This window comes from Danio rerio, chromosome 1, assembly GCF_052040795.2.
Source record: "Danio rerio strain M-AB ecotype USA chromosome 1, GRCz13ab, whole genome shotgun sequence".
In the NCBI taxonomy this organism is placed as follows: Eukaryota; Metazoa; Chordata; class Actinopteri; order Cypriniformes; family Danionidae; genus Danio; species Danio rerio.
In genome coordinates, this window is record NC_141021.1 from 1,217,501 (window position 1) to 1,241,155 (window position 23,655).

At 36.7% G+C, this 23,655-nt stretch overlaps 1 long non-coding RNA gene across 3 annotated transcripts in view; it reads right to left on the reverse strand.

Moving 5' to 3' along the window:
- LOC147846631 (uncharacterized) overlaps positions 1-23,655 on the reverse strand; it is a 58,260-nt gene that overhangs the window by 11,423 nt on the left and 23,182 nt on the right. Inside the window, exons 2-4 of one of the 3 annotated variants that reach the window (XR_015476041.1) lie at positions 23,235-23,305; positions 15,071-15,187; positions 3,075-3,178 (exon numbers count right to left, since the gene is read on the reverse strand). This is a non-coding gene — a long non-coding RNA (uncharacterized LOC147846631). Of the gene's footprint in view, positions 1-3,074; positions 3,179-14,674; positions 14,866-15,070; positions 15,188-23,234; positions 23,306-23,655 lie in introns of those variants that run through there. The other 2 variants (XR_015476042.1, XR_015476040.1) reach the window with 2 other exon arrangements.

Genomic DNA, 23,655 nt, shown 5'->3' on the forward strand with positions numbered 1-23,655 from the left:
GGTGCTGTCAGTCTGACATGATGCTTTAATAGTGCATGTGAAGGGAATTGCAGGTGAACATCATCTTTATCTCAATTAAAATAAATAGCACATTCATCTCACAGCAAGAAGGTCACTGGTTCGAGTCCCAGCTGGGTCAGTTGGCATTTCTGTGTGGAGTTTGCATGTTCTCCCTGTGTTGCTGTGGGTTTTCTCCGGGTGCTCCGGTTTCCCCCACAGTCCAAACACATGCACCATAGGGGGATTGATGAAATCAATTGGCCGTAGTGTATGAGTGTGTGCATGCAAGAGTGTATGGGTGTTTACCAGTGTTGGATTCTGGCTGGAAGGGCATCCGCTGCTTAAAACATATGCTGGATAAGTTGTTGGTTCATTCCGCTGTGGTGACCCCTGATTAATAAAGGGACTAAGCTGAAAAGAAAATGAATGAATGAATAAAATAAATAGATGTCTGATAATCTTGCTCTTGAACAGTTTATATGTAATCAGAGATAAAGCAGAGACTTTCAGAAAAGTAGGGTCCATTCATTCATTCATTCATTCATTCATTATTTTTCCTTCAGCTTAATCCCTTATTTATCAGGGGTTGCCACAGCGGAATAAACCACCAACTCTTCTGGCACATGTTTTACACAGCGGATGCCCTTCCAGCTGCAACCCAGTACTGGGAAACACCCATACACACTCATACTCATACACTTCGGTCAGTTTAGTTGATCAATTCCTCTATAGCGCATGTGTTTGGACTGTGGGGGAAACCAGAGCACCCTGTGGAAACCCACACCGACACTGGGAGAACATGCAAACTCCAAGTAGGGTCTACTTTCGGTCAATTTTTATATATGAATATATATAGTTAAAGTTAGAATTCATCTCCCTCCTTTGAATTTAATTTTTCTTTTTTATATATTTCACACATGATGTTGAACAGATTGAGGAAATGGTCACAGTATGTCTGATAACATTTTTTTTTTCTTCTGGAGAAAGTCTTATTTGTTTTATTTCGGCTAGAATAAAAACTGTTTCTAATTTTTTAAACACCATTTTAAGGTCAATATTATTAGCCCCTTTAAACTATATTTTGTTTTGATTGTCTACAAAACAAACCTTTGATATACAGTAACTTGCCTAATTACCCTAACCTGCCTAATTAACCTAATTAACCCAGCTAATTATGATTAGAAATGTGTTGAACAAATCTGCTCTCCGTCAAACAGAAATTGGGAAAAAAAAATAAACGGGGGCAAATAACTCTGACTTCAAATATATATATATATATATATATATATATATATATATATATATATATATATATATATATATATATATATATATATATATATAAATGAAAGGCTGTAATTTGAAATTTAATGTAATAATGTGTTCTTTATTTCTTTATTTTTTTTACTTTTTATTTATATATACACGGACACATGTTGGTGAGTTTAAACATATTTATTTATTTATTTTGTTCATTTCACTTTATTTTTTTCCTATACAGTCTTGTATTTTACTTCATAACTTTATTTTATTTAATTTTTTTTTCTGGTTAGTAGGTTTAAAGTTAATTGAAATATTTTGTACTGTTCACTGGGCTTTGCAATATAAATAAAATCAATAAAAATACACATAAATAATATTATAAGCACATTTTTTGAGGGCAGTTTTACAAAATCACTTCTCAATTTCATTCATTCATTTCTATTCAGCTTAGTCCTTTATTTATCAAGGGGTCACCACAGTGGAATGTACCCCCAACTATTGTGGCATATGTTTAACGTAGCAGATGCCCTTCCACCTGCAACCCAGTACTGGGAAACATCCATACACACTCATTCACACACACACTCATACACTACGGACAATTTAGTTGATCAGTTCCCCTATAGTGCATGCGTTTGGACTGTGGGGAAAACTGGAGCACCCGGAGAAAACCCACACCAACACAGGGAAAACATGCAAACTCCACACAGAAATGCTAACTGACCCTGTCGGGACTCAAACCAGTGACCTTTTTGCTGTCATGCAATTGTGCTACCCACTGTGCCCTTGTGAAGCCCTAATTAAAATGAATAAAAATAAAGTTGAAAAAAAAAAAAGCACACATAAATAAATAAATAAATAAATAAATAAATAAATAAATAAATAAATAAATAAATAAATAAATAAACACACTGTTTGGGGCAATTTTACAAAATTACTTCTACATTTAAATATTTTAATTAATGCACACATAAATTTCAGTAAAAAGATCTCTATCCACCCATACACAAAGCATCTGTTTTGTCAAACAAGTAGTGTCTCGTTGTCATTGTGAATAAACAAATAACTGAAGAGTAGATCCTTTACAGTTTTGAATGGTGTCTTACCCTTAATCATTAATCCAGAATGATGAATATAATAAATAAACAAGGGAATACATGTATAAATAGAGTATAAATAAGCAAACTAAAATAAAAAGTATAAGTAAGACTGAATAAATGATCAATTATAAGTAGACTGAAGCTCTACATTTGATATAATGTATATAAAGTCTTATTTCTTTTATTTTGGCTGAAGTATAAATAATTTAATAATATTATTTGAGTAATTAAATAATTTTTTAAGAAGTAAAAACTGTATTGGTCAATATTATTATCTCCCAACCCCTGTGTTCCAATGTCTTGCCTAATTATTAACCTAAATAATCCTGTAAGTGTCAGTTTAAGCTGAATACTAGTGTCTTGAAGAATATCTAGTCTGATATTATGTGCTGTCATCATAAATAAATCAGTTATTAGAGAAGAGTTATTAAAACTGTTATGTTGAGAAATGTGTTTAAGAAAATGGCCAGAACAGGGAGAGAACACACAATGACACATGTTGAGCACTGTTCTTCAGGATATAATCATATGAGCGAGTTCAACATCTGAGCAATGACATTTCTTGTCAAATGTCAGCCGCACTCAGCCGCTGCAGAATAACAAATTGACCTGCAATTGTGGAAAAGCTGGAGGCAAGAGGTAATGTCATGTTTCTGGCATTCATTACTGCCCATCATGATCCTCTTAATGCATCGTGTGTGAAACACTCACCTGATAATAACGCAGAACACAACGTTGTTTTGAGGTGGCACAAACTGCGAGGGGAAAAACTGCAGATGATGAAAGAGAGAAATCCTTTTGCATCTGTTTAATGTCTGCAAAAGAAAAACAACAACAACAACAGAGAGTGGTAAAACATCTATTACAACATAATGCAGTATTTGTGATGTATTATTGTTAAATGCTTGCAAAAAATGTTTTTTTTTTAAAGAATAAATAGTTTGTTTTAAATAGCCGCCAAAGGAATGCGAAATCTAGCGACGAATAACTAACTCAACAAAGTGGCTCTTTTTTTGCATGTTTGTGACACTTTCATGGTTCAGATCAGCAAGATCAGCATTTATTAGTCGAAGATAACGCAAGTAGCAGTGTTGTGCAATTTTTTCAATTAAGGTTTTGATTATTAAGGGAAAACTACATAGCCCTGTGTGAAAAAGTGTTTGCCCCTAAACAATTGATTGGGCCACCCTTGTCAGCAACAATTGTAATGAAGTGCATTAGGTAACTTGCATTGAGCCTGTTACAGCGCTGTGGAGGAATTTTGTCCCATCTACCTTTGCATAATAGTTGTAATTCAGTCACATTGGAGGGTTTTCCAGCATGAACAGCCTTTTTAAGGTCATGCCATAGGTCAGATTCAGGTCAGAGCTTTGACTAGGCCACTCCAAAGTCTTCATTTTGCTTTTAAATGAAGAACTAACTAACCTTCCTACCACCCACCCAACCACCCACCTAACAAACCAATTAACTAACAAGCTAACAAACCAAATGACCGATGGAGGGATGGACAGACCAACTAACTAACCAACCAATCAACAAACCACAATCATCAAGCTAACTAACTAACTAACTAACTAACTAACTAACTAACTAACTAACTAACTAACTAACTAACTAACTAACTAACTAACTAACTTTCCACCTATCCACATAACCAACCAACTAACTAACAAGCTATCTAACTAACCAAACGACCGATGAAGGCACGGACAGACAGACTAACTGACTGACTGACTGACTGACTGACTAACTAATTAACTAACTAACTAACTAACTAACTAACTAACTAACTAACTAATCTTCGAACCACCCACCTAACCAACCAATTAACTAACAAGCTATCTAACCAAACGACCGATGGAGGGACAGACAGACCGACCGACCAACTAACTAACCAACCAATCAACCACACACAATCAAAAAACTGATGAACGAATGACTAACTAACTAACTAACTAACTAACGAACTAACTAACTAACTAACTAACTAACTAACCTTCCACCCATCCACTTAACCAACCAACTAACTAACAAGCTATCTAACTAACCGAACGACCGATGAATGCACGGACAGACAGACAGACAGACAGACTGACTGACTGACTGACTGACTGACTAACTTACTAACTAATCGTCGACCCACCCACCTAACCAACCAATTAACTAACCAGCTATCTAACCAAACGACCGATGGAGGGACAGACAGACCAACCAACCGACCACACACAATCAAAAAACTGATGAACGAATGACTGACTGACTAACTAACTAACTAACTAACTAACTAACTAACTAACTAACTAACTAACTAACAAGTAGCCTAACTAATTAAACAACTAACCATCTAATCAACCAACCAACTGAATAACCAATTAACCAACTAACTAACCAAACCATGGCATGCACTAAAGCAAGCATATGTATTACACAAACTAACATTGGCTAAAATAATAACATGACCTCTCGATAGTCAGTGTATAATTCCCACACTGACTGCAAAAGCATCATTACAGCAGAAACACACAGTGGGCGAAAACACAAGCGTTTAATGCTGATGTTAGATTAGTTTCTCTGCAAGCAGCTCCATGTTTAAGTTAATGACACATCCAGCAGTACATTATCAACAGTAAAACCCGCAGCTCATGGCGGAAATAAGCACATATTGCAGGATTGAGGTCAGAAACAGGACCTTCTCCATTAGTTTGTGGGTGTTAAGATGGTTTGCAGTTTGCTCAGCTGTATGGAATGAAACACTGCGTTTATTATTATAAACTAACTCAAATCAAACACACACACAATACCGGTTTCAAAACTTTCCTGAGCTTCTCAGATCACTCCTGAAAACATTTAAGCTAACAAAAACATGCCTGAATTTTGTTCTCATGAGTCGCTGTGTCGCCCCAATAAAATGTGTTATCATATGTAAATAAAGATGATAATCTGATTACAGTGAGCAGTCGATAGTAACTCCTGACAGCATTTCTGTGCTGATCTCCAGAAGCTGAAGGTGGATCCAGCGCTGCATTTATTCCCTTTGATGTGAGACTTTGATCAGAAGCAGATTCTGATACCGCAGAGGAGTCGACCTGCTCTTCATTACCCGCTGATTATATAATAATAACGTAACGAACTGCCACTGAGACACTTTCTCTGACCCCCTGCCTGATTCTCCTTCAAGATCACCGTTCAGTCTTCACTATCATACTTAAGTCTGAAATATAGTCCAGAAGTAGTCAAAACAACACTTTGATGATATGAACCATTGAACCAAATTCATATACACTTATTTATAGAATGTAAAATCATAAGTATAGGTGCAATATTTCATTAAAATATAGCCTACACTGTCGTATGAGTTTTATAACCACAGCAGTTCAAACTGTAGTTCTGCTGAATGACAAAAAGTGATCAGTATTCATTCAGTTTCTTGTCGGTTTAGTCCCTTTATTAATCCGGGGTCGCCACAGCGGAATGAACCACCAAATACAGCAAGTTTTTACGCAGCAGATGCCCTTCCAGCCACAACCCATCTCTTGGAAACATCCACACACACACTCATACACTACGGACAATTTAGCCTACCCAATTCACCTGTACCACATGTCTTTGGACTGTGGGAAAAACCGGAGCAACCGGAGGAAACCCATGCAAACGCAGAGAGAACATGCAAACTCCACACAGAAACGCCAACTTAGCCGAGGCTCGAACCAGCGACCTTCTTGCTGTGAGGCGACAGCACTACCTACTGCACCACTGCTTCTCCCAGTGAACAGTATGATGGGGAAAACCTGTACATTTCTAGTCAAAGCCATCCTCCTTCAATGTTTTACCAAAATCAGAAATAACCGCAGTGTTAATAGCTAAATATGTGGGAGAGCGTCGCTATTATGTGATTGTATTGCAATATGGAGCGAGTATGTGTTCATGTTAAATCAAAAGTAATTCACAAATAGTTGAAAATGAAATGATTTAATGACGATAATTCTGTATACTTACGACTGAATTACAAATAACTGTATAAAATATCAAAATGTGAACTGATAAAACATATGATATAAACTGAACACAGCTTAAATTAAAATAAAGTTACTTTAGAAAGAGAGAGACGGGGAGAGAGAGACAAAGAGCAGTGAGTAGGCCTCAAAGAGACCCTCATAGCAGTAGAGCCAGAGAAGAGCAGGAGAGGAGCAGAGCCGGGGAAAAGCCAGAAGTTTACCAGTCTCTTTCTTGACCATGTGACCAAAGCCCAAATACTAAGACATACAAGATGACCAATCAACATGTGACCACATCGTAAAACAACCAACTAAACTTCTCTGACCACATTTCTAGAACTGCTCGATCGTGCAGATTCGCACTCTATAACATCAGAAAGATCCGACCCTTCCTATCTGAACATGCAGCTCAACTACTTGTTCAAGCTCTTGTTCTCTCCAGACTGGACTATTGCAACTCTCTACTAGCCGGGCTTCCAGCTTACTCTATCAAACATCTTCAGCTACTTCAGAATGCAGCAGCACGAGTGGTCTTTAATGAACCTGAAAGAGCACATGTCACTCCGCTGCTCATCCGTTTGCACTGGCTGCCAGTTGCTGCTCGCATCAAATTCAAAGCTCTGATGTTTGCTTACAAAGGGACTTCTGGCTTTGCTCCTTCTTATCTGCACTCACTTCTGCAGATCTATGTGCCTCCAGAAACTTGCGTTCTGTGAATGAACGTCGCCTCGTGGTTCCATCCCAAAGAGGGAAGAAATCACTTTCCCGAACTCTCGCGTTCAATCTGCCCAGCTGGTGGAATGAACTCCCTAACTGCATCAGAACGGCAGAGTCACTCGCTGTCTTCAAGAAACCACTAAAAACTCAACTATTTAGTCTCCACTTCCCTTCCTAATCTGCAATTGCCTCTCTGGTTCTACCGCTAACTGTATTACAAAAAAAATAAATAAAAAAATAAAATAAATGACTAATGTTTTGCTTCTTACACTTTACACATCTGAAACTTGCCTACAGCACTTATTCCCTGTTGCTCTTATAGTTGTGTAAATTGCTTCCTTGTCCTCATTTGTAAGTCGCTTTGGATAAAAGCATCTGCTAAATGACTAAATGTAAATGTAAAACCCCAAAGTCCACACACCAGGCCATGATCTAATCAGTATCTGCCTCTGGAGTCAGTATGGACCTTCTTTGGTAAAAAAGACATGCCATGTAAACAAACACATGATCCTTTTCCTTCTTACACTGTAAAAAAAATCTGTTAATAAATAAATAAATAAATCCGTGCAGCTTTTCATATTTTGCATTTTCCCCATTTATTTATTATTTTGAATTGGATTAGTATATATATATATATATATATATATATATATATATATATATATATATATATATATATATATATATATATATCTTACAACATTTTTAAGCTTGAAAAGTTGGAAAAAGTGACTTTTAAGAATATTTTTAATAGTTTAAAGTGATATATTGTCTGTATTGGTAATAACCCAGTAACTTTAAGGGATATTTCACTCAAAAATGATCACTTATTAACCTTTATGAGATTATTTTTTCTGATGAACACTAAAGAAGATGCAAGAAAGTTAAAATAATAATATTAATAATAATAATAATAATTCATTACATTGGGGAATCTCCTCATCCAGCACCAGTGTGCAGCATCCAGCTGGATGAGGTGACAACAGCCATACTGTGCCAGACCACACTCCACACAATATACTCCACACACTTAATCAATATACTGGGGCGTTAGGACCCACACAGACTGCAGGTTGAGCACCCACTGCTGGCCTCACCAACACCACTTCCAGCAGCAACCTAGCATTCCCATGTGGTCTCCCATCCAGGTACTGGCCAAGCACAGCCCTGCTTAGCTTCAGTGAGCGACCATGTGAGAGTTGCAGAGAGCTGCTGCCGCCTGTAACCATTGACTTGCATGGTAGGAAAAACCTAAAAACTCTAAAATTCAGTGCTTACAGGTTTACAACATTCTTCAAAATATCTTCTTTTGTGTTCGGCAGAAGAAAGAAACTTGTAAAGGTTTAGAACCAGTAAAGGATGAGTAAATGATGACAGAATGCTCAGTTTTGAGTGAACTATCCCTTCAAGCAATGAAATACTACAGAGTTTCTCCCATGCAAATCCAGCATTGCTCAGTGGTTCACACGGTCAGAACTCATAAATATGATATTTCAGCCTCTGCTTGAAGTCGACATCAGTATTCAATAAAACAGAAGCTGCACACGGACCTGACGGTGGGCATCCAGACCCCTGCGGTGGAAACGGCCCTTCACGGAGAGCCAGACTCGTTTGTTCCAGACCTCCATCTGCTGCTTTAATGACACAAACCAAACATCAAGGGTCAAAGAGGCCGACAATTACAGCAGTCCCACAAAATACAGCTGCTTTATTTACTTATTTTTAATAACTCATCATCATCCAAGGAGTACTTGAAAATATCTAACCCCCTGAACTCTGAACAGTAGCTTCAGGTGTGATCAAATAAAAAGATAAAGGTTAAAACTCTGACAAAGAGTTAGAGAGTTCAACTCTGCGGACCCGGTTTCGTGACGTCATCAACTTTCGCTTTAAGATTTAAAGGGCCAGCATTGCACCAGACCCCTGTAAGTGGTGTCGTTTGAAAGTGTAGAATCTATATTTTATGCACATATGCATCACTTTAGTTTTTGTTCTACTGTACAAAAGTTATTTACACTTAAATACACAGTATTTTGGATACCCCAGCTGGGTATGGTTCATTTTCATATTTTTTATATGACACATGTACAAGTTATAGCTCAAATGAAAGCTCTTGCCGGTGTTCATACAGTTCTGGGATTCTTTTTACTGAATTATATTCCCATATCAAACAGTTGTTGAATGAATCTCGGTGTTTCCATGGCGCAGAAGTGAAAACTATACATTTATGATCAATAAGCAGCCCCAGATAGCACAGACAGCTGTCATCTCTTACCTTATGCTGTGCGCTTCAGGGCCATTCTCCTCTGTTTTTGAGGTGATGTGCATAAGTAATCCTTTTATATGTATAAATTAAAAGAATAGTGAAATAAAAAAGAAATAAATAAAAAGAATAGTGAAATATGAACACAATGATCGCTCCCTGTGGCTTGTACAGCACCTCTCATCAGTTGGAACACAATAACTTTTGCATAGATTATGGTGGAGACCTTTTTCTTTCCTATGATTACAGACATGTGCAGGAGCCACCAACATTAATTACAGCATGTTAGACCACACACAACCTAAAAGACACACTTACACATTTGAGTTTATAAAAAAAAAGATACAAAAAGTGCCTCTTATTTTAGGTGTTTATTATAATACAGACAACATATACAGATATTTTAAACAATTTCAATAGTGTTTAATGAATATTTGAAGGGTTTTCTTTAAAATGATACCAAAGTTTTGCTTTTACACCTCTGCATGTGGATTTGGGAAGCTTTTAAATTCTGCAAAATCCAGGCTCCTTTCTAAATAACTGATAGCCCTGTCTTAATTGACTGATAGCTCCTCTCTGAATGACTGAAAGCTCCGCCCTAAATGACTGATAGCCCTGCCCTAAATGACTGATAGCTCCTCCCTGAATGACTGATACCCCCATACTGAATGACTGATAGCCCCACCTTAAAAAGACTGATAGCCCCGCCCTAAAGGACTGCTAGCTCCACCCTAAATGACTGAAAGACCTGTCCTAAAAGATTAATAGCCACACCCTAATTAAATGATAGCTCCTCCCTGAATGGCTGATAGCCCCGCCCAAAATAACTGATAGCACCATCCTGAATGACTGATAGCTCCTCCCCAAAATACTGATAGCCCGCCTTGAATGACTGATAGCCCCAACCTAAAAGACTGCTAGCCCCGCCCTAAATAACCATTAGCTCCGCCCCTGAATGACTAAAAGACCTACATAACTAATAGCCCCACCCTAAATGACCGATAGCTCCACCCTGAAAGACTAATATAGCTCCACCCTGAATATCTTATGGTCCCGCCCTAAATTTACCATAGCTCCACCTTAAATGACTGATAGCCTCGCCCTTAATGACTGATAGCTCCGCCCCAAATTAGTGAGAGCCCCTGAGGGAGTTTGTGTAGCAGACAAATGTGAAGGAGGGGTGGCCCATAATAGTAGCTCTGGGGGCCCCAAAATGGCGTGGGCCCTTAGAATCGTCCTAACTTTCCCCCTATAGCAACGTCCTACCCACAGCAAATGTCTTTTGGACTGATAGCCCCGCCCTTAATGACTGATGGCCCTAAAGGACTGATAGCCCCGCCCTAAATGAATGATGGCCCTAAAGGACTGATAGCCCCGCCCTAAATGACTGATGGCCCTAAAGGACTGATAGCCCCGCCCTAAATGACTGATGGCCCAAAGGACTGATAGCCCCGCCCTAAATGACTGATGGCCCTAAAGGACTGACAGCCCCGCCCTAAATGACTGATGGCCCTAAAGGACTGATAGCCCCACCCTTAATGACTGATGGCCCTAAAGGACTGATAGCCCCGCCCTAAATGACTGATGGCCCAAAGGACTGATAGCCCCACCCTTAATGACTGATGGCCCTAAAGGACTGATATCCCCGCCCTAAATGACTGATGGCCCTAAAGGACTGATAGCCCCGCCCTAAATGACTGATGGCCCTAAGGGACTGATAGCCCCGCCCTAAATGACTGATGGCCCTAAGGGACTGATAGCCCCGCCCTTAATGACTGATGGCCCTAAAGGACTGATAGCCCCGCCCTTAATGACTGATGGCCCTAAAGGACTGATAGCCCCGCCCTAAATGATTGATGGCCCTAAAGGACTGATAGCCCCGCCCTAAATGACTGATGGCCCTAAAGGACTGATAGCCCCGCCCTTAATGACTGATGGCCCTAAAGGACTGATAGCCCCGCCCTAAATGATTGATGGCCCTAAAGGACTGATAGCCCCGCCCTAAATGACTGATGGCCCTAAAGGACTGATAGCCCCGCCCTTAATGACTGATGGCCCTAAAGGACTGATAGCCCCGCCCTTAATGACTGATGGCCCTAAAGGACTGATAGCCCTGCCCTAAATGATTGATGGCCCTAAAGGACTGATAGCCCCGCCCTAAATGACTGATGGCCCTAAAGGACTGATAGCCCCGCCCTAAATGATTGATGGCCCAAAGGACTGATAGCCCCGCCCTAAATGATTGATGGCCCAAAGGACTGATAGCCCTTTGGGCTGGATCTTCAGTCATGTGTCTCTGTGAATATTATCAGTGTCCCGCTCCGAGAGATCTAATGATCCACGAGGGGAATCTTCTGCTCTCTGTCAGTCTGAAACACAGATCTATCAGGGATCTTGACTAAATCTGTAGAATTACACAGCGCAAGGCGTACATTCGACACCTCCGTCAGTCATAGAAAGCTCCACAGGTGACAGAAAATCTAATCAAGCTCTTGACGGCGTGTGTGAAATGAATAAGGTCAGAATGCAGCTCCGGCGGGAGATCTCTTATTAATCATAATCAAAGTTCCAGCCCGGCGTCTAATCTGGTTAAACAGCCACCGCACTTCTACATGTTAATCATTCATCATGCTGTTGAAGAGGCCGGATGACTATTAATAATAATCGTTAACAAGTGTTTAAAGCTATTGCTGAGTAATGCGTTCAGTTATGCGGTGTCCCTGTGTTCACCTAGGGATCATTGTCCTTCAGTACTTGCTAGTTTAACAAGTTCCTGGTTATGGCATCACATTTTTGACAGAAGTATTGAGGTTGTGGATCGAAAAATAACAAACATAAATAAATCAAATAAAAAAAATATATAAAATGCATGTAAAACTTGTGCTTCGCAATTTTACACGTGTAAAATTATAATGCACAAACAACAACAACAACAACAACAACTGTATTAAAGTATAAATCAGCCTTAATTCGTATGATTTCGTCCGATCTAATTCGTACAATTTAGTACGATTTGCTCATCAACCAATGAGGGTTGGGGTTAGGGGTGGGGTTAGGTGCCACGCCTCCTTTTTAAAATCGTACGACTGATCTCGACTAATTAGCCACTAAACTGATAAAATATAAAATACTTACGGTTACAAGTGAAATCCGGCTGCACAGAGGTATAAACCAGGCTTTAACCACTAAATCAAAAAGTTGTCTTGAGAATGCGTTGGAATATCACTAGCTTCTTCTCCTGTTGAACAATCCACTGTGTGTTTAAAATAATTGATGAACAGAGATAACAATCCATGTCCTCATTGTATGACTGTGACGACAAGATGCAGGTGAACATAATCGTGGATGTCATGGTTACCTGTTATGTTCACCTGCACCTTGTTTAGTTTGATTAAAGCACTCCTAACTCCTTTATTTAGCCCTGTGCTTGGTTCATGTTTGAGTATTGTGGGTTTGAAGTTTTAGGTAACACTTTACAATAAGGTTCATTAGTTAATGCATTACTAACATGAACTAATCATGAACAACACATGTACAGCATTTATTAATCATAATTGAACATTTACTAATGCATTATTAACACTCAAGTCCATGCTTGTTAACATTAGTTAATGCACCATGAGTTAACATGAACTAACAATGAACTACTGTATTTTCATTAACTAACATGAACAAATACAGTAGTAGATGTATTGTTCATTGTTTGTTCATGTTAGTAAATGCATTGTTTAACATTAACTAATGAACCTTATTGTAAAGTGTGACCAAGTTTTATTATATGTAAATATAGTACAGGCTTTATAAAAGCAAACATTTAAAGACGCATCTTTCCGACAATCTTTTAAATAACAGTATGATGAGCTAGTTTTACTCTGGTGTTATCTGCACTTGGATTTTTCTCTTTTACTGTAAATCACTTTGGAATCTAATGTCTGTGAATTGTGCTAAATAAATAAACTTTTACTTATACAGTACTGTCTGACTTCAGATGCAGATTCAGAGTTAAATTTAAGACTTTTTAAGACCATTATAAATGAAATTTCAGACCATTTTTAAAATGGATTTTTATTTGTGTATAAACTAAAAATTCTTATTTACTAAATTTAATAATACAATAATACATAAATAATAAAAATTACAAATATTTTCGATTTTATTTCTTAGCTAAATATTTTAAATATTGTGTAAAAACAAGCAAGCTGTACTTGTATCCATACAAATTTTTTCCAGCATAAACTTTATTTTAAATAATAATAATAAAAATAATAATAAAAGTTTTTAAAACTATAATAAACTTAATAGGGCGAAGCAGTGGCGCAGTAGGTAGTGCTGTTGCCTCACAGCTAGAAGGTCGCTGGGTCGCTGGTTCGAGCCTCGGCTCAGTTGGTGTTTCTGTGTGGAGTTTGCATGTTCTCCCCGTGTTGGTGTGGGTTTCCTCCGGGTGCTGCGGTTTCCCCCACAGTCCAAACACATGCGCTATAGGAGAATTGGGTAGGCTAAATTGTCCGTAGTGTATGAGTGTGTGTGTGGATGTTTCCCAGAGATGGGTTGCGGCTGGAAGGGCATCCGCTGCGTAAAAACTTGCTGGATAAGTTGGCAGTTCATTCCGCTGTGGCGACCCCGGATTAATAAAGGGACTAAACCGACAAGAAAATGAATGAATGAATGAATACTGTCTGATTTCAGATGCAGATTCAGGGTTTCTGCAGGTTTCATAAGGTTAAATTTTAAATTTTTAAGACCATTATAAATTAAATTTTAGACCATTTTTAAAATTTATTTTTATTGGTGTATAAAAAATTATTCTTATTTACTAAATTTACAATACAATAATACATAAATAACAAAAATTAAAAATATTTTCGATTTTATTTCTTATCTAAATATTTTAAATATTGTGTAAAAACAAGCAAGCTGTACTTGTATCCATACAATTTTTTCCAACATAAACTTTCTTTTAAATAATTTAAAAAAATGAACAAAAATTTTAAAAACTATAATAAACTAAATATATGCACAGACATATGCTTAATTTGATTCCAATACACAAACAAAGGAAAATTGAGACCTGCTTAAAAAAAGATTTAAGACCAACAACAAAATATTTCAGTAAAATTAAGACTTTTTGAGGTCTAAAATTTGGATTTTAAGATTTAAGACATTTTAAGACTTTTTAAGAGCCTGCAGAAACCCTGAGATGAAATGTTCTGTTGTTAATGTATAAACCCCCTGCTGAAAGCTTCATTTTTAAATCTGCCTCTCTGATCTGGACAGCTGTGTATCAGCTAAAGTGATCTGCCGTTTTGGGCTTTCCACTCCTGGAAAACACTTTGGAGTTTTGAGATTAGCACACTTTATTGTTTTTCTCCTCCTCGAGATTACACAGTAAATGAGCCTGGCGTCTGGAAGCATCGTTATCCCCAGCCTCATTTTATCTATTAAAAGCAAAACAACAACTTTTTCATTCATTTTTGGCTGTTTTTCCGGCTCCAGTGGAACTCTTATGTATGCCAGTGCTGCTGTGACACTGAAAAAAAAAATGGTTTATTGAATTTACTACGTTTTTTTTTAAGAACAACATAGGCTCAATCTGAAAATGTAGCCCTATCTACATATCTGGTGATCATAAATTATGTAGCCAGAGGAACATATGGCTGCATTTCGTCTTTAAAACAAACCCTAAGGGGTGCTACAACCCTGTTCCTTTTTTTGCTTACCAGCTGACTGCTTACCTCCGTATGGACGGCTTTTCCGCTGTTACCAGTTTGCCCAGTAGCTGTTGGTGGACTTGAGACGCAGAGAGGAGTTGACCACGACGATGGAGTTCGAGTCTGGTAAAAAAACCGAAGCTAAAAAACAAACAAACAATAAAATAACAGGGTGAGAATGTGGTAAAATCTGAAAATCTGGTAAATCAGGCTGCCATGATAGCTTTTCTGGATTGCTTTTGAAAACACTGTCGGTTGGGTTTAGGGTCAGTCAGTCGACAGCGGCCTCTGGTGGATGTACATGAGAACAGCAGGTGTGAATGGCACTCACGAGAGCAATTTGAGATCTGTAAAAGTGTGCACAGCGGCCTCTGGTGGATTCATGTAAACAAAAACTGCAAAAAACGTAGCTCCTAGGACCTTCTACATACCTTATTTGGCGCTCTCCAGAAATGTACATAGGGGTATGTTTTCAGAATAAGCCTGGTTTTATGGGCTAAACTTTAACAATCAAATTAAGTTGAACATTACTAAGTTTAATTTGTTTGTTTAAATTTATCCCATATGAATCGTTTTCAACCACTTACCTTAAAAACATTTGTAAATCTAATGAAACCTTTTTTCAGTGCACTACCAAACCTCAAGCTCTTCTTCATAAATCTCTGTAATAAACCGTTGTTATACAGTCGTTGTTTTTTATTCAGTTCATTTATGCTTTTGAGTTGCATTATGTGAGCTTGACCTATTGAGCTTGAACTATTTCTGATGATGAAGAGAATTACATACATAATTTTTTTTTATATTTTGTTCAGTTGAAGTGACATAATGTCTGAGTTATTTTTCTGCTGTTTTCAATATCTTGGGAAAAAATCCTGAGATTATTTAGCACATCATCAGGGAACGTTCATTTAAAGGTGTCATGTTATTAACCCTTTAACTCTCACATTTTACAGTACATTAATTATAATAACAGCAACAACAACAACAACAACAACAATAATAATAATAACAATAATAATAAAATAATAATAATAAAATAATAATAATAACAACAACAACAACAACAACAATAATAATAATAATAAAATAATAATAATAATAATAATAATAATAATTATAATATGTTGTTGTTGTTGTATAAACCTGAACTTAACTTGACAAACTATAGCCCATACATTTCCAGATCAATTAACTGCTTCACAGTACTTCCAGTTATATTTTTCTTCTGTAAAAAGTTTTATTTGTTTTAATTTGGCTAAAATAAAATAAAACTAAATAAGTTTAAATGATAAAATTAGTTAAATAAATAAATACATTGGTTTTTGTTCTATTTATTAATGCTTTTAAGTTGCATTATGTGAGCTTGACCTTTCCCCCAACTATTTTCGATGTTAAAAAGTATACTTTTTTTATTTATTGTTTTATTTTTAAATACTGAGTTTAGTTTAAGTGATATAATGTCTGAGTTGGGCTTTATTTTTTAACAACCTGCTTTATTTTTCTGCTGCTTTCCATACCTGGAGAAAATATCCTGTGAATATACAGCACATCAACAGGGCACTTTCATTTAAAGGTGTCATGTTATTAACCCTTTAACTGTCACATTTTACAGTACATTAATAATAACAATAACAATAATAATAATAATAATAATAATAATAATAATAATAATATGTTGTTGTTGTATAAACCTGAACTTAACTTGACAAACTATAGCCCATACATTTGCAGAGCAATACTCTTTTTCAAAGTACCTCCAGTTATATTTTTCTTCGGTAAAAAGTATTTATTGTTTGAGTTTGGCTGGAATAAAGTAAAAATAAAATAGCTAAACAATAAATAAATAAATAAATAAATAAATAAATAAACAAACAAACAAATATTTTTTTTTTTGTTCCGTTTATTTTTGATTTTGTTGCATTATGCGAGCTTGATCTTTCCTCCAGCTATTTTGGATGTTAAGATGTTGAAAAGTGTAATCATTCTTATTTTATTTTTGTTTATTTTGAAGTGACATACTGTCTGAGTTGGTGTTATGAGTCACCGTACAAAAATTACAATACTTATTTTAGATCCAAAATACTGTTTCAAACTGATAAAATGTCAATAAAAGCCACTTTAATAAACTGCTGAATTTAATTATCAGCATCCAAATTCAGAGATCAACATGCCATAATCTAATCCAAAACCTTAATCCACAAAATACAGAACCTGTTCATTTTCGGATATTATTTTTACAGTGTATCTGACATATTAAAGCAGGTGAGTTATTGTTCAGGTGGCGGAAATAAATCTGTCAACAGCTCAATTAACTAGCAGGGCAAGATTCTCTTCAGACAGTGGCTCCACCATGATGTGCTTTTATCTGTAGATTACAGGTTTTATAATCAGGAACGAAGCCAACGGTAGTGTTTTGTAATGTAGGAAATCATGTAAGAGAAACACAGTGTACTAAACCAGCAGAGAACAGAACATTCTAGAGCAGCAATAACACTGAATTACATCACAAATGACCCCTTATTCTGCATTTATTTCACTATTAGGTCAATTAAAATGGCTTTTTTAATGCAAATAGTTGTTTACTATGCATTAATGTAGGCTTATTATAAGTTTGTTAGTTTAGTGTTGTGATAAGCTAATGCAAAACATAATCAATTGTGAGTTGGTTTGGGGTAAATCATGTATTTTATGTCATGTTTACATATGTCACACGTTTAAATATGGTTTCAATATTTAATGTACTTACAAACGTGAACAAAGAATGAACAGTGCATTTATTACAGTATTTATTCGTGATGTTAGTCGATCAAAGTACAATTATTTTTAGTTCTTTTTGACTCACACGTTAATAAATAATGTTAACAAGTACTTTGGATATTAATAATGCATTAATAAATGTTGTACTACAACACACACACTTTTACACTATAGCCAATTTCATTCATTCATTTTCTTGTCGGCTTAGTCTCTTTATTAATACGGGGTCGCCACAGCGGAATGAACCGCCAATTTATCCAGCTAGTTTTTACGCAGCGGATGCCCTTCTCTGGGAAACTACAGCCAATTTAGTTAATCAATTCTGCTATAGTGTTGTGATTTGGAAACTGAAGCACTCGGAGGAAACCCACGCCGGCACGGGGAGAACATGCAAACTCCACACAGAAACACCAACTGACCCAGCCGGGGCTCAAACCAGCAACCTTCTTGAGGTGAGGCCACAGGGCTAACCACTGCGCCACCGTGCTAGATTTTACAGTTGAATAAAATGAAAACACATGATGAGAATAATTCAGGTTCCCGGTTGTTTTCCTCCAGTGGTCATGTGTTGTGCTGTATGTCCTACAGGGAACGCTCTGTCCCACTGCTTCTCTAAAGTTGCTGTATGTTCTGAACAGTCTTTTCTTGTCCCCGTCTGTCGCGATGTGTTAGACTCTACAGTGTGTTTGTGAGTGTGAAAACTGAACACGGCGAGGATAACTCAATCCTCTGATTTCCCATCATCCTCTCTGCTGGAGCTGATCTGCATGAGGTCTAACAGGTCGCCGCTGTACAGCCTGACACATGGAGGAAAACTGGAGCAGCCATCAGACGTTCAGACTAACTTTTTGCATCGTATTTAATACAAAAAGCTTTTTCTACCTAACAGATGGAGATATTTATTTAGCGCCAAGTGAGATTTACTGCTTTGTTTGATTTTAATTAGTGCTAATTCAAAGTCATTACCTACTCACGAGAAAATGTGTGATTTCAGATGCAACTTTATTTCTCTTTTTTGCTGTTTCCTTTCCTCCGCTTTATTCATCCTCCTCTCATTTGCTGTTTTGGTTGCCCATTATGTTCACCTGTCCCTTATTGTACTGTTTATCTTTCAGTATATCATATTATACACTCACCGGCCACTTTATTAGGTACACCTTACACCTAAGTACCAGGTTGGACCCCCTTCAACAGGGTACTGGAAATATTCCCCAGAGATTTTGCTCCATATTGTCATGATAGCATCACACAGTTGCTGCAGATTTGTCGGCTGCACATCCATGATGCCAATCTCCCGTTCCACCACATCCCAAAGCAGCTCTATTGGATTGAGCTCTGGTGACTGTGGAGGCCATTTGAGTACAGTGCAGCCTTGTTTCCGCTTCTCATTTGTTGTCATGGTTACCCATTATGTTCACCTGTTCCTTGCATCGGTGTTTATTTTCCCCTCTGTAATATTATACTGTATGTGCTATAAAACAAAAGTCAGATGCTTGATTTTATTTTATAAATGTTTTTATATTACCTACTCAAGAAAATATGCAAATTTCAGTTGTAACCTTTGTAAAAAAAAAAAACAACCCAGGCTCATTCTGAAAACGTAGTCCTGTGGACGTTTCTGGAGACCGCAAAATACGTCCCGGGAGGTACGTATGGCTGCTTTTCATTTTTTTAAGCCAACGCTACGGGGCGGTGTGACGCCGTTCTCTTTCGCGCTTGCCGGCTGACCATTTACCTCCGGGGAAGAGCGGTTCCAGAAATCAGGTAAGACAAAAACAGAATCCAAAAAATAAAGCGAACGAGTTCATAACAGGGTGAGAACGTGGTGTAATCCGAAAACGTGGTGAAAAAAAAAAAACAGACGAGGGCTTTTCTTTTTCTAGACGGCTTTTCTAAATTGTTGCTCGGGTTTAGGGAAGTGAGCCGGCAGGCGGGTCAATCGGTAAAACTGGTTGGGTTCAGGGAAGGAGGAAAGTGGGTCAGCTGATTGGCCGGTCGCGCAGTCAATCATTCGGTCAGTCAGACAGCGGCCTCTGGTGGGTTGACGCGAGAACAGTGCGGACGCAAACGGCACTCGCGAGAGACATTCGAGATACGAAAAAGCGCACATAGCGGCCTCTCGCGGATTCGCGAAAACAAAAACTGCACAAATACTTACCTCCCGGGACCTATTTCGTGGTCTCCAGAAACGTCCGCTGGACTACGTTTTCAGAATGAGCCTGGGTTGCTTAAAACAGTCAAAAACAAACAAAAATAAATAAGCGACAACAAGCAAAACAAAAATTACCGCAATTGTATATTTAAAAAAACCCAAAACAAACAAAAAAAAAAAAACAAAGAGGTGAAATCAAAGCCTATACTCACACAAGGGAATTGAGTGTGTTGTGCAACTGTCTGTGGCGTCTGTGGGAACTAGTTTTAATAGTAGATTTCAGCTCACGACAGATGACTTGGCCTCCGAAGGATAACATTACGATGATTTAAGGTGAAGATTATAGACTTGAGCGAAGCAAAAAGACTACCACTCACGGAGGCAACGTCCAGGCAACCCAAAATTTTTTTTCAACAACTCTGCGGAAGTTATGCTGTTCGGCGCCTGGAGATACGAATCGAAACCCCTCCGCAAACGACCCAGCAAGAGAACCCACAGTGCAGATTGGTACCATCGCTCCCAAACAAACACTTTTAGATCACCTATTTTAGGACACCCAGCTATTCTGCAAGTCGCTTCCTTCTGCACACTCGCTTCACCTTCACTTCCGCTCAGACCACCTTCCTCCAACCAACTCAACCCACCACCAAACACCTTCTCACTACCATTTTTATTGAAAACAAATCCATCTGCTCCCACAATTCATTTCGTTGTTCACCATTGGTGCGCTTGTTTAAATTGTGCTGTCCAATCAGAGACCGTCACACCGTATTTCTTTTTTGTTTCTGTTTGCTTTCTGTTTTGATTGTTCCCGCCTCTCATTTGTTGTCATGCTTACCCATTATGTTCACCTGCCCCTTGTTTTTATTTTGATTCTCTATAGCTGTGTCCAGCTAACAATCCAATTCTCTACATTTCTTTACTAGATTTTAACCACAATCCACTCTGATCCCGAGTGCACATAAGTGAAAATAATTAATGTTTAATCACACTTAGCTCAATACTCTAGTAATTAGCTGCTTATTAGTGAGGTAGTAGTTGGGTTTAGCTCTGGGGATTAGGGATGTAGAATAAGCTCATGCTGTATAAGTGCTAATAAACAGTTCATATTTTAATAACAGACAGGTATGACCCAGTAGTAAATGGTGTGAATTTTTAATATTACATTTTTTGTAGTATTTAAATTAATTAATTTACTAGTTGGGTTATTTTTTTATACTATTAATAAAAGACCTTTCATTCATTCATTCTCCAACATGGGGAGAATATGCAAACTCCATACAGACATGCCAACTGGCCCAACTGAGACTCGAACCAGCGACCTTCTTGCTGTGAGGCAATCGTGCTTCCCCCTGCGCCACTGTGACATCAAAAGACTGTTTACTTTGATTTAAAAAAAAATGTAATTACCTTCGGATAATATGACAGAGATTGTGTGACTTTTTAACAGCCTTGATCAATTAGAGCCCTTAAAATGTGTGTGTGAAATAGAATACACTAGGCTTTTAAGGTTAAGTCACAAAACAATCACATTTCAGAATCATCAGTCAGCATTTATGCATTACTTACACAAATATAATACCCCTCATGTCCATGCAATGCCCTTGATACTGATAATAAAGCCTTCGAGAAGCTCTAATTGTAAACTCTAAATGTCATAAACTCACAAATGCGAGCGAAGCGTGTTCACTCATCTGCCGTTTTCCTTCCACACCTCTATTTATTCTTCGGGAATAAATTACCTCTCAGATTGATCTTTTCTTGGCCAAAATAAATGACAAAAAAATAAGTGAAAAAGATGTCTCATGAGCATAGGAGGTGTGTAATTATTTTGACCTTCATCTGATCAGCATGACATTTAATTCTTGAGCCATTTATTAGAGCCCGGTGGAGGCTGTACGGGAAACTGCAATAAAAATAGACTTTTATTACATCGGCCTAAATAAAGCTTCATAAAGAGTTTAATTAAAGGAGAAGCAATATCTTGGCTGATAGAAAATGTTGTTATATAGGTAAAAACATTATATTTGTCACACTTTACAATAAGTTTCTATTAGTTAAAGAATTTAGTAATGTGAATGAATAATTATTGTAGAGATATTAAACATTTACTAATGCATTGTTAATATGCAAGTTTAATGTACCATGAGAAATAGCAATGCATCTTTATTTTATTAACTAAATTAACATTATGAATACTGTAAATATTTAATTATTACATTAACTAATGGAATCTTATTGTCAATTAATATTAATAAAATATGTTATCATCATCCACGGCTGTGTTTTCCTAAATTACAAATATATGAATAATCTGACATATTATTATAACAGATTTTTATGTGAATAACTAGTAAAGTGTAACTTATAATTGTGTTGTAAAGCTAAATTTGCAGCATCATTATTACAGTCTTCAATTAGAAATCAATACAAAATGAGGATTTTATGATCAGTAAACATTTCTGATTATTATTATCGTTGAAAAGTAAAGCAAAGGTACAATAAAAAAGAATTAATGTAAAGTAAAAGTAACTTAAATTATGTAAAACAAAGAAAAACAAAACAAAGTAAATCATTGCAAAACAAATTAAAGTAAAATTAAATACAATAAACAAAATGAAACAACAGTAAAGTAAAACAAAACAAAACCGAATTGAAGTAAAATAAAATAAATACAATATTATGTTAAATTAAACAAATCTATAGTAAAACAAAAGTATAACAAAACAAAAGTGCAAAAGTAAAATTCAATAAAAAATAAATAAAACTAAAGTTAAACAAAAGTGGTGTACAATAAAATACGATAAAATAAATCAAACAAAGGTAAAACAAAAGTAAAGTGAAATAAAATACATAAAATATAAATCATATAAAATAAAACAAAACAAAAGTACAATAGAAATTAAATGAAATTGAGGTAAATAAAACACAATAAAAATAAATAAAAGAAAAGTACAACAAAAGTGAAGTAAAATAAAAGGCATAAAAATAAATAAAACAAAAGTAAAACAAAAACAAAAAATTAAGTAAAAAAAAACACAAGAGAAATTTAATCAAACAAAAGCAAAACAAAAACAAAACAAAAGTGAAGTGAAATAAAATACACAAAAATAAATAAAACAAAAGTGAAGTGAAATAAAATAAAATAAAAATTCCATCAAACAAAAGTAAAACAAAAATAAAACAAAAGTAAAACAAAACAAAACCTCATTAAAATGTTATTGATCCCACACATACATCTATGAACATGTCATGAATATCAGCAGTTCAGCAGCTCACCTTCATCATCTGCTTCTCTTCATCTTCACTTCATGAGATTAAAGCCAGAAAATGATGACAAATCATCACTCCTGAGAAAGAATTCCAGCAAAGAGACAAAAATGAGGCACAGAAATCATGTGAAATTAAAAACGACAATCTGATATCAGATCCAATCAATAAACAGATTCATAATGGTCAGACGAATGCATTCGTATTTCATGCAGGAAAAGTCGTCATATTTAGTTTCTTCTTTTTTATTTTAGTTTCTTCATGTTCTCGGTCAGCTGTAATTGGTCCCGGCTGGAATTGTGTGACACTTGTGATGTCCGTACAGCGTCTGTTCTGGACAGTAAAAGCAGAAAAAACTTAAAGATGAAAATCAAACCTTCAGGACACACAAATCTCACCACAAATTCTGTTTTATTTTTCTGCAGCTTTC